This window comes from Taeniopygia guttata, chromosome 2 (genome assembly GCF_048771995.1).
Source record: "Taeniopygia guttata chromosome 2, bTaeGut7.mat, whole genome shotgun sequence".
NCBI lineage: Eukaryota > Metazoa > Chordata > Aves > Passeriformes > Estrildidae > Taeniopygia > Taeniopygia guttata.
Genome location: NC_133026.1, coordinates 79,256,017 through 79,272,632, shown reverse-complemented (window position 1 = coordinate 79,272,632; position 16,616 = coordinate 79,256,017). Strand labels below are relative to the sequence as shown.

At 35.9% G+C, this 16,616-nt stretch overlaps 1 long non-coding RNA gene across 1 annotated transcript; it reads left to right on the top strand.

Annotated features, from left to right (window-relative positions):
• The first annotated feature begins 3,169 nt into the window (after nucleotides 1-3,169).
• On the top strand, nucleotides 3,170-8,087 carry LOC115493799 (uncharacterized). Its single transcript, XR_012054352.1, has 3 exons — nucleotides 3,170-3,288; nucleotides 4,541-4,619; nucleotides 6,326-8,087. It is a non-coding gene; the product is annotated as an uncharacterized lncRNA (long non-coding RNA).
• The last annotated feature ends 8,529 nt before the right edge of the window (nucleotides 8,088-16,616 follow it).

Genomic DNA, 16,616 nt, shown 5'->3' with positions numbered 1-16,616 from the left:
GATTATTTTGGGATGAAGGCCTCTACTATTTTTGCATTATATTTCAGGAAATTTCTCTAAGTTAGATACTGATAGTTTAGTTCAAGTTTTGCAAAACTATAACTGATGTACTTTTCAGTGAAGAAAAAGAGAGATGAAGAGATAACTGATAAAACTAATTTTTAAATTTTATTTATGGCATATATTTATATTGTCATCTTAAATCAACTTCTCATGTGTCCTCTTTAATAATCATAAATTTTATAAAGGCTGCAAATAAAATTATACAAATTGGTAAGACCAATGAAAAATTGAAGTACTAATATTTTATCATATTAAATGCAAGACAACCAGCCATTTTTAAGGTTGCAATACCTTAAAACTCTGTGATAGAAGCTTGGAAAGGTACCTGGAGTACTGACATGATGGTCAAACACTCTTAAGGTTGCAAAAACCTTCAAGAGATGCAATTAATTGAATAATCAATTATAGTGAGGTTGTCAAAACCTCAAGACTGAATTCAGTGGCCCTGCTAACTTTTCTTAAAATTATTTTATATTACTTACTAATTTTAATGGATGATTCATTTTTTATCTGTTTACTTTCTTTTTCTCAAGAGCTACAGAAATGATTCTATCACATATGGTTAGACTCAATGACCCTAAAGATCCTTTCCAACCTAAGTGATTCTATGATTCTACAAATCTTGTTGATTTTAGTGTTTATAATTTTAAAATAAGAGAAAGTACTGTGTATCTCTGCTACAGATGGGGAACCGGTGTATCCTATGTTTTGTGTATCACCTAAAAATCTGAAAGCGGAGTTAATTAAGAATTGCCTGAATTTTATCTACATCTCTGAAGAGAGAGAGGTAAGATTAGAAAAGAAACTAGAGAGGACCAAAAAGTCATTATACTACAGCTACTTTGCTACTGGAAACAGGAAAAACACCTGCAACCGATCACATGCATAATGCAGACAAAATTGAAAGGATATAAAAAATAGAAAATGAAAAATTTCTCAGTATAAGAAGAGACTCTACTTCTTCTATCAGTCCCAGGAAAACAAAACAATAGAAAAATATGCATGAACATCAGTTTCTATGATGTCATATGTCAGGAACGAAGTGCCCTGGGGAAGAATATGTAGAAAAGTTTCTCAGGTTTATCTTTGGGAGACTTTTACTTTAAGTTTTGTTCATTACTTTATGATATGTATTAGGTTCTCTAACTCCTGGTCTGGCTTTATAAAGCAGTTGTAATATATTTTTTTTAAAAGATCATTAAAAGTTGCAATAGCTTCATAGTAATTGACACATTATTTCTGGATCTTTACATTGGAAACAAATATCAAATTGTTTATCTGCTTGTAAAATAAAATTAAATCATAATATTACATCAGAAGTTTTCATAGATAGATTTTATTTAATAGAACATAAATCAGATGTTTAATTCTCTTCCATTCAGTCTGAAACCTGAAAATCAAGGGAACAATATCACAAACTCAAAGATGTAATTTATAAATACTGATTTTGAACTGAAACAGTATTTTAGAAAGTTCTCTAAGGCTAATATATTCTTTCTGAAATGGGTTGATGACTTGAGTTTTATATTTACCTTCTGTAAATTTCATTTATCAAAAAATTAATTAAAGCACACTGAAGGTAATAAAGTGGGCTTCTGCTTTCTGCTTTCTCCTTTACATTCATCCACCATTGTCACCCAGTCAGTCACTACTAGGAAGTTTTTTTGTCTTTTTCACAGCCACTGGTCATATATACTGTACCAAATAACTTAGTGACTTTGACAGACTTTTTCACCTCACTGCTTAGCATCTTTTCAAGATCATTAAAGACTAAATTAAGAATTATGGAGTCAAGTGCTACTCACTAAGGAATAATTCTGATAATCTTCCTCCCCCATGAAATCTAACTATTTTTGCCACTTATTTTCTACCTCTTAATAAGGAATTTATTTATTTATTTTAGTCACTTCTCCACAGTCATCTTCATCTGTTTTAGTCCTTGTTAGAAGATCTTGTTCAATACCTTTTCAAGGTCAAGGTGCACTTTATCAGCCTTCTTGCGCCATTCTGGAAGTATGCTGATTACTTTAGAGAAATGTACATTTGTAAAAACCATTATTCACTTGCAAAAGCCATATTGCTCTTCCCTAATTATTCCTATTTATGAACCATAATTGTTTGCATTTATTCAGATGCACATTAATTTCATTTTCCGTGCAGTTTCAACTAATTAACATGGTGGGTACACTGAGCTGCTGGTCAGTCCTCTGGTTCCCCTGCAGCTTTCTGAAATAATTGATGTCATATGTGTCAGTCCTCTGCTTCCACACTGTATGTGAGACAGAGGTTTGAGATTGTTGTGTTTCATCTTTAAGTCTCCCTAGAGCCTAAAGAGAAATATTAATCAGACTTGCAAATTTTGTATTCTTAATGCTATTACTTCAATAACTTCTGTTGACAGTCAAGAGTATCCTTTAATGAGTCTATAGCTAAAAACATGCTTCAGCTCAGAAATCTCCCTGAACTCACCCAAGTCAAGCAGGGATATAAACAAGTAATTTTTCTTCTCTGTTGTGGCCTCCTTTCCTCTGCATGCTCTTTTCATGCTTTGATTCATTTCTGTGTGCTACAGATTCCCTAGAAAGCTTCCCCTTCATCTATCTTTCACATAAAAATACCCTTAAACCTGTGATTTCCTTTTATTGAGACAAAACTGCTGTGACTTTTCTTTGGGGGGTGGGGGAGGCTATAGTTGTTGTTGGTTTGGGTGTGTTTTGTTTGTTTGTTTTTTCAGTTACCCATATTGATTCATCTCCTCTTTGATAACAAAAAGTCTACAAAAGCCTAGTAGAACAAAATAGAAAATAGTAATCTTGGAATCAAGGGGGAGTTTTAAAGGAAATGCTCCCAATGTCTTAAACCTTATGGTTCCATTATATTAAAACTATTTGTGCATACTAATTTAGTCCCTACAAAACTCGCAGCTGCCACACTTCCCTTACCTTTGCTATACAGTGCACAAGTACAGAGATATAACATAGCATCTCTTATAGCATCTCTTATCTCCTATTAACCCTTGAAGAGTTAATAAATTAATTGCTGCTGCAGAGCAAACACTTCTCTTTTTTCCCTTACACTGTGTCTTTCTTCATTCACTGGTTTCAGATGAATAACATTTCAGCTGAAGTTTCTGTGAAATTTCCAGGGAATTTACAATTCTTAAAGGATGGCTGTAAGAACAATATCAGCTATGCTATTACAATTATTTTCTCACTAACTTTAAAGGTAAGGGGTTTTTTTTGTTTGTTTGTTTAGTTTTGGGGTTTTTTTTTGGGGGGGGGGTTGGTTTGGGGTTTTTAGGGTTTTTTTTGGGTTTTTTTTGGTGGGTTTGTTTTGTTTTGTTTTGTTTTGTTTTTTTGGTGTATGTGGATTTCACTACTTGTTGCTGATTGCTTCAGGTCCCAGAGAGGGCTAAGCTACTTTGTGCTAGATGAATTCCTTGGCAGTTTCTTTTCTCTTAAAGAGAATTATGACTAAGACAGAGTGCTGCATTGACAGGCACAGCCTTTCTGGAGTTGCATGATGACACAAAGCCCCACCAGATAGATGCAAACTCTTTTAACAAATGGTTAAAACCACATATGTTTACTCTGGGCTATGATTGGAAGAATGATAAATTCATATCGTCTCCATAGGCATTTCATGCAGACAATGCTTATAATTATTTCTTGATATTTGTTTACAAGGCCAGTTACTTTTGTAGGGGAACAACACCAGAGATTTTGATGGGAGTGATTATAAAAATATAAATTCACTGAAGAGGAAAAAAAGATTTTTTTTCCTTTTCATTATGTTTCATTTTTCCTTCCCTTTTCTTTCAAAACATTGATACTGGCCACCTGTGAATGGAGGAAAAATCCCAGAGAAGACAGCATTAGTGTTCAGATGGCATCAGTAAAACCAGTGATCCAAAATGTCAGCTGCATTATTCTTGTTCTTATGCTATCCCGGAAGAAATTTGAATCAGATGGATATGAGACAAAACCACACCACTCAGTGACACATAGTTAGATTTATGTAATAAGGTAAAAAAAGTGAGTAATAAGTTCTATTCTAAGATTTCTGTTCCACAGCATTCAAGTAATTCTCACATAATTGAGGCCCTGCAGTGCAGGTCTGACAAACACCACAGGTCTGGGGCAGCATGACACTGGTCTAATTTCTCAACATGTGGCAGGTGGCCTGACCCCTAACAGAGTAGTTTCACCTCGGACTTAGTCTTCACAGTGTCTGTGTTTGAGTTACCCTTGTCTCCCCAGAATTGTCTTCACCATTTAGTGTTTTCTAAGATAGATTTGATAAGCTGCTAATCATGCAGACCAAACCAATTTCCTTGAGTTTCCTTATAGTGAAGGCGTTTTAATGTTTTTTTGTCTTGATTTCTATGACACTGAGGTCTCTTGCCCCCCAGAATGTTAAAAAGTTGTGAATTTGGCAGCAGCAATTTAAAGTTTCTCTGGCCTTTTTTGTCTTCTAGTGTCTATAGTGGATTGATACAGTCAGTCAGGGCTGTGAAGATATAAACAGGATCTTGTTTCTGTGAGCAATGCTTTCAGGTAAGCTTCATCCCATAAGACAGACTCTGTGAAACAATACTTGCTGGCTTTGAAGTGAGGAAGAATTTTTCTTCCCAGTAAGGCTGACTGAGACTTTGGTTTTTTGTTTACGTTCCTCTGTGGTATTGAGCAGCGGCTGTTGCCTAGGCCTGTCAATGGAAGCCTGTGTTTCTCTAAATTATTTCTGCTGGAGCATAAGCCAAGGATGTGCTCTTGCTCTCCCTCCTTCTAACAGGGCCTCTGGAAAACTCTCTTGTTTGTGCCATGATAGTCTGCACTGCTGAGACTAGAGCAAGATCTGGGATCCTTTCACATTTTTGAAAAATATTAAGCTTAAAGGATCCCAAAGAGCCAGAGGAAGTGGCGCAGAAAGTGACTAGAACCCAGGGGCAGGAAGGTTTGGCTTATTTTTTTGAGAAACAATGTCTAGGTATTCTTATTTGCTTTCCCAAGCTGAAATAATTAACTGGAAAATAAATGCTTTTGCAGAGATGACAGCTCCTCCTTATGGTAAAATATGGCAAATAACCCTGGTAAAAATCAATATGGGAAAGCTATTAAACCCCAAACTATATTTTGTATTTTAATATTTTTTTATTATTATTGAAGCCTTCTCCCTTGATCACACTGTCACTTAAAATATCACTGTAATACAGGAGAAATATGGTTTTTCTATACTATTGACTGTGCTCTGCATGAGTATAAATGGTGTCACCAGATGGAAGGTAGATCAACATGTCAGAACTTACTGATGATATAAAAATTCTTCCAGGTTTCAAAATAAACACATCAATTCTTTCAGATGTGGTTGTAAAAAACTGCCCATTTTATTTTTACATGTTGTCTTTAAGAACTAAAACCCAGTTACTTACTTTGCAGTCTATTCTGCTATGGCAGTTTTATTGTCTTCTTTCTGGTATGTGATGGAAAGGGTATGTATTTTCAGCATGGAAAGGTTTAAGATAGGAAAACACCAAGCCCTGGATAGCTCTTCATCAAAAAAGAAAATCTCACATGCAAGGTCTTTTAAGGGAAACAAAACACTGAGGTGGCATTGGAGCAAATGGATGCATTCATGTGAGAGATGAAGTAGATATTTAAAAAAAGACACATAACTCCTCTACCCAGTCCAGCAGTGAAAACTGTCTCTACCTCAAGTTTAGCATCTTGCCTCTTATTTGCACTTAGTAGCAAAATAATCCCAAAACATTAGATGAACAGTGTTAGATACAGGCTGCACATCACAGCTCTGTAATCAAGAAAGACAATGTGATGATAAATACTGAGGGCTGGCTTTAGGCATAAGGTCAGCTCACTGGTAGAGCATTATTTTTAGACTTTGCCCAGAAAGGATCATTATGGTCCAATGATTTAAAAACTTCATTGTTCAGTATTATAACCTTCTGTTTGTTATGAGAGAGACTAGACCAGCTCAGGTGACAAGGGCAGACAGAACATTTGAATCACACATTATTCTAGGTGACGGTTGCCAAGCCATTATATGGGGCTATTCATCAGCAAATTAAAAAAAAAAAAAATCTTGTGAGGTAATGGACAGGCATCAGTAATAAAGAGATGAAAAATAAATCACAAAAAAGTAAGAATAATAAGTGATAATAATTAAGAATGGCAATGCCATTTTAACTAAATGAAGAGCATGATTAACAAATCTATTTCCTTTTTTTTCACCACTACTCTCCTCCCAGGTCAGCTGTTCTGTGCTTGACAATTGCAAGAGAAGAGAAAACAGATCAAAAACCTCAAGCATGTATGACTTCTGTTGATGAGAATACACATCTTACCATAAGAGTAAAGAACAAGATTGGACCCTTTTTCTAGCTTATGGCTATATTACTGAAAAACATGAGATACAGAACTCAAAATCATTACTTAGTATTTAATCAAAAACATTAATTTTATGTTAAAGTGTGGGGATGTTTGCCCAAATTGTACCCAGATTGTAATTTCAATGCCAGTAATGGACTCTAAATCACCATAGCTTAACTTCAAACTTCCAGCAAGGTCTTCATCTCCCTGAAAAAACAAACACTAAGCAAATCCATGTTTGGGTAAGTTTTCACAAGCCTTTCTTTTAAAACAGTAAATAATCTAATCAGATCAAGTATCTGTAAGTTTCTAGAAAGGTAACTTGCTTTGTTGAATGCTGCATACATCATAATCTTGATAATTTCATCAGAATGGGTTATTTTTACAGGCAAATATTCTTCTGTATCTAGATAAATGCCTATCTGTTTACTGAAAATAACAATTGGAATGCAGCAAAGATGGATTTTAAAAATTGAAGTGGGTGAAGTAAACCACTTCATGATCTGAATAAATATTCATTTGAGTAGCACAGTTTACTTTAATGGCTTTTTGTGTTCCATTAAATGACCAAAATGACCTCAAGCTTTTTCTGATGTACTTCAGAATCAAGTATTCACTTGATTCTCAAAAAGTGGCATCATAGAATATTTGCAAGTGACTTGTAAGTGAAGACCAACAAGGCTGGTGAAGTGTCTAAAGAACAAGTCCTATGAGAGTTACAGAGGGAACTGGGGTTCTTTAGCCTAGAGAAAAGAAGGGTCAGAGGGGACTTTTTGCTCTCTTACAGCTACTTGAAAGGTAGGTGTCAGTCTTCTTTCCCAATAAACAAGTGACCATACAAAAGAAAACAGCCTTAGGTTGTGCCAGAGAAGGTTTAATCTGTATATCAGGGAAAATATTCTCCACCAAAAGAGCTGTCAAGCATTTCAACAGACTGCCTATAGAAGTAGTGGAGTCACTATCCCTGGAAGTATTTAAAGTATATGTCAATGTCATGGGAATGGGAAACAGTTTAGTCATGGCTGTGGCGATGCTGGGTTAACAGTAGTACTCAATGACCTTAAAGATCTTTTCCAACCTAAACCATTCTAAATAGTTCAGTTCTCTTGGATTGAATTACCTAGCATCCCTCATCATGTTCCCAGCTGAATTAATAGCTTTTGTTTACAGACCTCGGTGGAGACAACTCTAAATGAATATTGAGATTTTTGTTTTGTCGTGTTATTTGTTTCTTCAAGCTACAGTCAGTTGGTAGCACATATTCAACAATAAAAATTGTTAAACAGCCATTAGGAATGAGTGGCATGAAGCAGTTTTACAGGTAGTCAGACAAGAATAACAGTTATAACCATTACATATCTTCAAACTGCCTTTGAAGTATAGTACTGTAATTATGGAAGCTTTCTTAGTGATTCCAGAAGTCTAATGAGTGTTATAATAAAGGGAGTTTATTTTTATCCTGGTTTTCTAAAAAGAAAAGTTTTATGCAATCATGTTGTCCATGGCCATTTATCTGTCTGTCAGTCTGTCCGTCTACCCACCAACTTTCAAACAAGGTATCCAGTTTCAACCAAATTTGAAGGCACCGCTGAGAACTCAAAGTTTTCAAGTTACTATGAGCTTGCTGGCCACATAAAGTTATTTCAGTGAGAAAAAGAGAAAACTCTCTGATTCTTAAAAAAAAAAAAAAAAAAAAAAAGGAAATAACCTGCTTCCCTGCTTTTGTTCTTGATTCTAATAAAGAATTAAGAATTTATGTCAGTCAATAGTTCTAGCATGTCATTTATATCAGCATGTTCCCTATCTTGAAATAAATCAGCTTTTCTTTTTTTTCCCCATGCTGAAACCTGATCTACAGCTATAAATCATGGAATTCCATTAGTCTTTTAATTTGCTGCAGATTAATTTCATGTTATTACAGTAAAAAAGGGGCTGTTGTGATCTGAGATCATCATAGAAATACAGTTCAGAAATTTGAAAAATGCTTGGGAGACAATTAATAATGAACTATAATGATAACCATAGTCTGATAATTCTGTGTTTGATATTTAACAGTGTGAAATAATCCGAAAGAAAGCTGAATCTAGAAAAACTGGCATGATACAAGCACCTTTGACATTTTGTTTTGAAGTGTCATTTACAAACCTTGCTGCTTTAAAATTCTCTCTAGGATTTAACTACAGAAGTATTCACCAAGTGTGTCAGCATCAAACTCCCTTCCCCTTTCAACTTAAAACTCTCTCCTGGTGCTATTTTGTGGCAATGAGTTCTTTCAGTGAATGACACACAGTAGTACTGGATTAGCTACCATTTTTTTGTCTCCTAAAAGAAATGGCAAAGGGATTTACTGTTTTCTGCCATTTTCTCTCTCTGGAATTCATTGGGGTGTTTTATACAAAAAGGCATATTTTTATTTTTATTTTTTATTCTTCTCTAAGATAAACTTAGATATTTCAGAAAAAAACCTTTTTTGGGCTTTTTCACTGCTTCTGCTCACTCACATTGACTCTTACTAAGTCTGATCCTTATGTGCTATTTCTCTTTCTGATTAAGATGACCAAAATTGGACACTGTACTGCAGCTGAGCTGTGTAACTGGTACCCAGTTCATTTCCCCACATAGGTGTGCCTGAGTAATTGTATCTACCCCACAGTGTTCACAAGCAGTTCAGCAATTCATCTTAAGTCTTGCATTGCTTTGTGCTTGCTAACTATTTTTGCATGAACAGTACTGCATAATATATTGTGTTTACATAGCTGCCCTAAAAACCTTTAGAATGTATTCTGCTTCTGCAGGACCAAACCTTTTTTAATCATGTGAGAACTTCCTTTTTTTCCTGATTATACTCATTTTTACATCATTAATTACTGCACTGAGTTCTTCTATAGCTGGCTTGAAAATTTGTGCCTTTTCACAGACAGAAGATAATACAAATATTTAACATTTCTTTTTTTTTTCCCAGACTGGAATTTGCATACATAGTTATTTGATATTTAGTGCTCATTATGTAAATTAGATATCAGAAAATGACATTCAATCAACTTTAATGGCAAAGCTAATAGGTGTGAGGTGAAACTGGATTACTCTGCAGCTGTATCCAGGGCTTCACAGAAAGAGAGAAAGTTAGGGCATCAGAACAGACCTGAAAGATCATCAAGTTCCAGCCCCCTGACATGGGAAGGGACACCTCCCAGTAGACTAGGTGGTTTGAGGCCTTATCCAGACTGTCTTTGAACACTGCCAGGGTTGGTGCATCCACAGCCTTCCTTGGCAACCTCTTCTAATCTCTCACCACTCACAGTAAAGCATTTCCTCCTAATATTTAACCCAAATTTTCCCTTTCGGTTTGTACCCATTCTCCCTTGTCCTATCCCTAAAGATCCTGAAGAGTCCCTGTTCAGCTTCCCTGGAGGATCCCATCTGATACTGGAGGTTTGCTATGAGATTTCCACACAATCTCCTCCAGGATGAACAGCCACAACTTTCTCAACTTAGGGTAAGATGCTCTAATCCACTTATTGACTTCATGACCCTCCTCAGGACTTCCTCTAACAATTCCACGTCCTTCTTATGTTTAAGACACCAGAACTGGAAGAAGTACTACAGGTGGGGTCTCACAGAGTGGAGTAGAGGGGCAGAATCACCTTCCTTGACCTGCAGGCCAAGACCCTTTGGATGCAGCCCAGGATACCATTGGCTTTTTGGGGTGTGAGCGCACACTGCTGGCTCAGGTTGAATTTTTCATCAACTATCATCCCTAAGGCCTTCTCCACAGGGCTGCTCTCAATCATTTCTCCTTCCAGCCTGCAGGTATTCCTGGGATTGCCACAAACCAGTTGTAGGACCTTGCACTTGGCTTTGTTTCTTGCTCTCACTGCCATTGCAAAGCTCCAGAAGTTTCATTTCTATCCTGCAATGAAGCATAGCAGGCAGAAGAAGTTACCCCAGTACTTTACTCATGGCATGTACCATCAGAAAGTCATAGATCTTCTCTTTGTAGCCTTTATTCCTGTTCAGATGCACCTTGATGGGAGCAATGGAATTACCCTGGAGATCCTGTTCCTGCATGCCTGGACTCATGACCTTGTAATTTGCTTTGAAGTACAAGGATGTGGTGTGAACTCTTCTTTCTCCTACTGTGCTTAATCACAGTTCAATTATTTGAGTTTATATTGATAAAACTTCAGCTAAGTTTCCGTAGCAACCATAATGATCAGAACATTGTTATGTGGTACACAAACACAGTTCATTTTGGAAACTTAAAATGAGATGAAACCAAGTAAAGAGTACAGAATCAGCGGCTTACATTCACTAATTTAGAACTGGATACATCTTCCTGACCTTTACTTCAGCACCAAGTATTCGTGGCTCTTTAGACTACCTTTACATCTCATGGGAAGAGACAGGACATTTCAAAGAATGATTCATTTCTCTCTAAAGTAGGTTAGATCTGATATATGAAGTTAAGCAACATCCAGCCTCAAAAATTTTTCATCTCATTGACAAATATCCTCATTTTTCACACTGCTGCATCCTTCAAATTCTAAATAATAATGCTACCAGACATCTACCTCCTTGAAATTGGACTTCTGTTCTACGATCCACAGCTAATGACATGCAAACAAATATTCAGTTCCCATATCTTAAATTATTACAAAGGAAAAAGGAGGGTAATTGCTATATTTGAGGGAAGAGGAACACAAGATCCCAGTAGGATCCTATTAGAGAATAATAATCTCAAATGTTAAGTGATTATATTAACATAGCTTATATAAATATTAAAATTTATGTTAGATCTTCCTTAGCTCTTGCCATCTCAGTTTTCCATTCTAGTGGGGTTAGACTGGAGGAAGTTGTCAAAGCCACAGTGTCTTTATTTAATATTAGGATACAAGCCTTTTTCTTAGTTGCCCTTTTCAATTCAGTTAAAACAAAACTACATTTGTAGTCTATTTTAGCATAAATACAACCAAAGAAATTGCATTCATAGTTTTATGTACAATTGCTCATTTTTTTGTGTCAATTGAGATTCCTCCCATGTGGATATTTTCAGCTCAGTCAGAGAGAAAACAGAGGGTTTCTAACCAGGCAGGAGCCTGGGAAACAGTTGGGAAAGAATGTAAATAATTATTTATTTCTGTTGTTGTTCACATTGTTTATAGATAAGTTCTGCCACTGAACGTCATTCACTGCACACTAGTGGTGTGAGATGCTTTTACTCTGGGACCAATGGAATTGATCTGGACGATGCTCTCTATAAAAGAACAATGTATTTGAAATAAATAAGAGTTTTACTCCCAAGCCTTCTGAACTGGAGTTCTTTTGTACCATCCTGCCTCAATGGTGTCACTCCCATGTTGCTCTTCTCTCTTCATGCACTCTTCATTCATATTTCTGAATTTATGACCATTTATCAACAACAAATTCTATGTTTACTCATAGATTTTCTATTCTCAATCTTTGTACTGTACTCTTTAGAAGATTTATTTCGTTTAAACAAAAACATCTTTAAAGAGCACCTAGGTCTTTCTTCAAAATGTCCGTGGATGTTCAAGTTGAAAACTTGTGAATAAAGAGGCAATTAATGACAAACTTACACCTTTCTCTGTATTTTCTACCTTAGTTATACATATAACCAGTAAAAAGTCAGTCTGAATTTTCTTAAATTTGAAAAATTAGAAAGACTTTGCTAAAAGTGTTTAGCACTTAATTTCTAAAGGAAACTATTGTTTTCCTTGGCTGTCCTTTCCTTTCTTAGTTTATTTTATTTTTTTTTCTAGAATTGCTTTATGTGAGCACTATTTCTGATGACAAAACTAAGAATGTTTCAGGATTCTTAGGACAGAACCAGGGAGTTTTGAGATGTTAGCTAGTGTCACCAGTTTGGACATTATGTTTCATAGACATATATGCTCAGAATTTACATGATTTATCAGAGAAGAAAGTAAAACGTGGAAACTAAAAGATTGACATAGTTTATCAGAAAATTGAATAGGAATAAATGGAGAATTTTAAAGACATGAAACAATAATTAAAGGGGTTAGAACAGATGAATTATGAACATTTTGGAGAAATTTCTATTCTAGTTTTCTAATACTTTTGAAAACTTAGTTTGAAAATGGGTTTGAAAAACCCATTGACAATAGTGGAAAAGGATGGAAATGTTAATTGGCAACAGCAACAAGGCTTGACTACAACAAGGCACATAGTTTGTTTAGACAATTCTAAAACATCCTGATTAGGAAATATTAACATCTGGACACTATTTACTTGTAGGAGAATATCAATCACACAAAAAAATCATCAATAAAATAAAATATCTTGTAATTCTACCTCTCTTGCAAACAATTCCCAGTGAAAATTATGCCAGTTGAATGCTGTTTTATGTTCACTTTAGTGAAAAGAAACTAACACATTCCCTAAACTTATATCGTGCCAGTTTAACTTATAGACTTCCATGCAGAATATTTTTGTTATAGTCCTTGTTAATTCTGCTGATAGAATGTCTTTTCCCTGTATTTTTTTTAAAGACTGGTAAATGAAATAAGATTTAGGAATGATTGTGGAGGAAGAAGATAAAACTGTATTTTACAGTTTGTTCTATGAGACAGCCAAAGAACACTTGAAAAAACATATTTACACACATATATATTTAGTTTTCCAGCAGAAGAAGAATTGGCACATCAGTCCTGGAAGACTGTCTGACATAATTTCTTCCTTTGAAAAGATGACATAAATATGTTGCTAAAAAAAAAAAAAACTAAGCAAAAAAAATTAAAAAGGCAATGCATTCCTCCTCCAGTAAAAGTCAAATTAAACCATCCAAAACATGATAAGCACAGCTGAACATTTCATCTAGCTCTAAAGACTGCTGTGTGGGCATTTTGCAACTGTATTCCAAGCAAATAAAGTATTTAAAAATGAAAGATACAGAATTCACATTTTACTTTCCTATATGATTTACATTTTGTTTCATTATAAAAACAGTTCTTATGACAAAAACCTAGAAACGTGAGGGAGTGTTTGTTGCCTTTATGAAAGACAACGGCGACCTGGTTCCAAGAAGACAGCACGGCAGCCTGGCCTCGCCCGGGCCACTCGGGCTAACGACAAACACGCTGACACCAATGTGGTGGACGGTCGAAAGCCTTTATTATCTTATCTCATGGGTTTAAATAGTCTTGGGGGACTTTGCTACGTCAGAGGGGGGTTGTGGGGTCTCTAGGGTTAGTCGGGAGTGGAAAACTACTGGGTTAGGTGTGGTTACATGCTCTGGGGTTAATAGATAACGTGAAGCAGGGAGAAGGGGGAAGGGTCTCTCTTTCCGTCACATCCCGAGATCTTCCGTTCGCCTGTCCCTATCTACCAGATCTCCCCTCCCCTTATCATATATAAAATGAGGTAGTTGTAGATATAGGCACTGGAGTGAGGTACAAACTTGTAACTTGGTAAGGAAAGGGTGGTTTGGTAAACCTGAGTAATTTTCGCAAGGTGAGTCTCGAAGGCTTTTGCGACTGACTGTGTTTGCAGTTTTTGGTTTACAGCATTTGTTGCTGGCCTATGAACAGAATGTTCGGCCTTTCTAGACGGGCCTGAACAAATGAGATAAGATAATAAATGCTTTCGACTGTCCACCACATTGGTGTTAGCGTGTTGTCGTTTGCCCGAGTAGCCCGGACGAGGCCGGGCTGCCGCGCTGTCTTCTTGCAACCAGGTCGCCGTTGCCTCCCCTGAAGGCAACAGCTGTGGTGTCATGAGACCCAGAAGGGGTGCTAAAAAGGTGACAGTAGCAGGACCGTCTGGACATTTTCCACTAAGCATACAAAGGCATCTGGATACCCTTGGTCCACCTAAGAGTAGAAGCACATTCACCACATTATTTATGGGTAGAATAACAGTTCTGTTTCACTGTGCTGCCCAGAGTAATCAAGCACCAAGACCACTAGCTGCTCCTCCTATATAGCTCCCATTCATCCTTGGCTGTTGCTTTCTTTTCCTTTTTTTTCTCTCAGGTTTTTCCCTTTTTACTACTGTGTCCTACAACATAAACAATATGTCCCTAATTACTTTTCATATCATGTTCTGGTACATCTATCTGTACTCTAATCTGGTATTTCTGCTGCTGTTATGGAGGTGTTCTCTGCCATGTGCTACTGCTGATATGATTTTCTCAGTATCTTGGGCCTTGCAAGATTCCCTTTCCCAAAGGTCCTTTTCACCTCCTGTCAAGTTTGCCTGTTTCTTGCATACCTGCTCCTGAGCATTCAGTGAAATCCCACCATCCCCTCATGGCACGTCTGTTATTGTTGTTTGATTCCCATAAATCCATCCCATCAGGTCCAGGAGCTTCTCTTGCCCATCTTGTCCAGTAGTTTACCATGCCCATTCAAGTAGGTAGGTCAAGACTCAGTCAACAATCATCTTTCAGTCCCAGGAAAGTGGGGATAGCTTGAATGACAAAAAAAAAAAAAAAAAAAAACACCAGAAGAAGAGGATATCTCTTCAATAAACACACAGAATATCAAAATGAGTGTCAGAAAAATTGCTTACGGATGCTAATGTCTATTTTATCGAGCATGACAGGGCATTTTAGACCTCTGTCTTGTTTAGAAGGGAGAATCTAATTTGTACTATGCTCATGAGAACAATACCCACTGACAGAACAGCAGAAGGAGGAATGATGCAGGTGTCCTTGCTCACTGAAAGGAGAGTATAAAAACAATGTGCTCCATTTGCCTAATTCATGATGCATCACTGCCTTCACAAATAATAGCCTATATGATTTAGTAACTAAATATCTCTACTACTTCTCACCTTATGTAATCACATTTAGTTTTAGTACTACAGTGCTCGAGAAGACCTTATGACCCATCAAATATATCCAGCTGTGAATTACAGCCATCCATTTAATAAATATCTAATCTAGAAAGGGCCATACTGACACACCCTGAATCACAAAGCACTTCAGTGCCTTAGAAAATAAGATCTTTAGTGTAAAATTTCACAAAAATAGAAGGAAGGCAGGAACAATCAAGTGTATCAGCAATCCCCATGTCGATAGAATGGCAGATAACTTTTTAGATGAATGTGCTCTGATGAGACTGCAAAACAAATGACACATGGTGATAGAGAGGAAGGTAAAAATAACTTGGGCAACACAGCAGCAAAAAATACCACCTCATCAGAATGATGAGTTTTTCCATCAATTTTGTATCCATGTAGTTGAGTACATAGAGGTGGTTCAATAATACCATGGAAAATTATAGCATGTACCTGAAAGAGAAGAAATAAAATGATGCAAGGATTTTTAACTTGCAATTTCTTTCTTTTTAAATTTATTGCATGATCACTTTACTGCTTCTTTTAGATTTCTGCTTTTCTTAAAACTTATGAAATTTGATGTGTTGAAAGAGATTAGAATGGTAAAGCCTCTGTAAGGGCATACTTATAAAGGCAAACATTATTTTAGAAATTCTCCTTTTTGTGGAGACGTTTTAAATACTGCAAGCATTTTTTGCCAATGTATTTGTATTTTCAAAAGCAATTCAGCACTTTGTTATTTGTAGTGCATTTACAGCTGATATACAATATAGACAGTAGCAAAATTATTAAAATAATATATATTATTTTTTCCTAAATGTTTCTGATCTCTTCTTAATGACAATTTTTTCTGTAAGTAACAATTATATTGTAATTTTGCTTACAGTTATATTTGTTTCAGTATGTCAAGCATGTAGGGGAGAACAAGAGAAGGATATAACTGTCTAAGCAACGTTTTCTCTTTGAATTTGATTTCAATGATGCTTTCATGCACATGCCAATTCACATTATAAACCTGAAGAAAAGCAGTTGCTTTGCTGTAGGTTGTATAATTTAAATGAAAATCTTCTCAATTAATTGCTAATATATAAATTGCTATAAGTAATTAAATATAACTTGTTGGTCTCCATAGTGTTTTTTGAAATAGTGAATATCTTACAAATATTTATATATAGCAGATATTTCTCTTATCAAGAGAAATATGAATCCTCTAGGGGATCGTTAAGATCAGGAAATTTTTAATACTTTAAAGCAATGCAATTTCTTAATCTTTTTGCATTACATAGATGATGAATCTTAACCATAAGGAACAGGATCATGGTATATTAATATATAATGGTAATCTCTGCT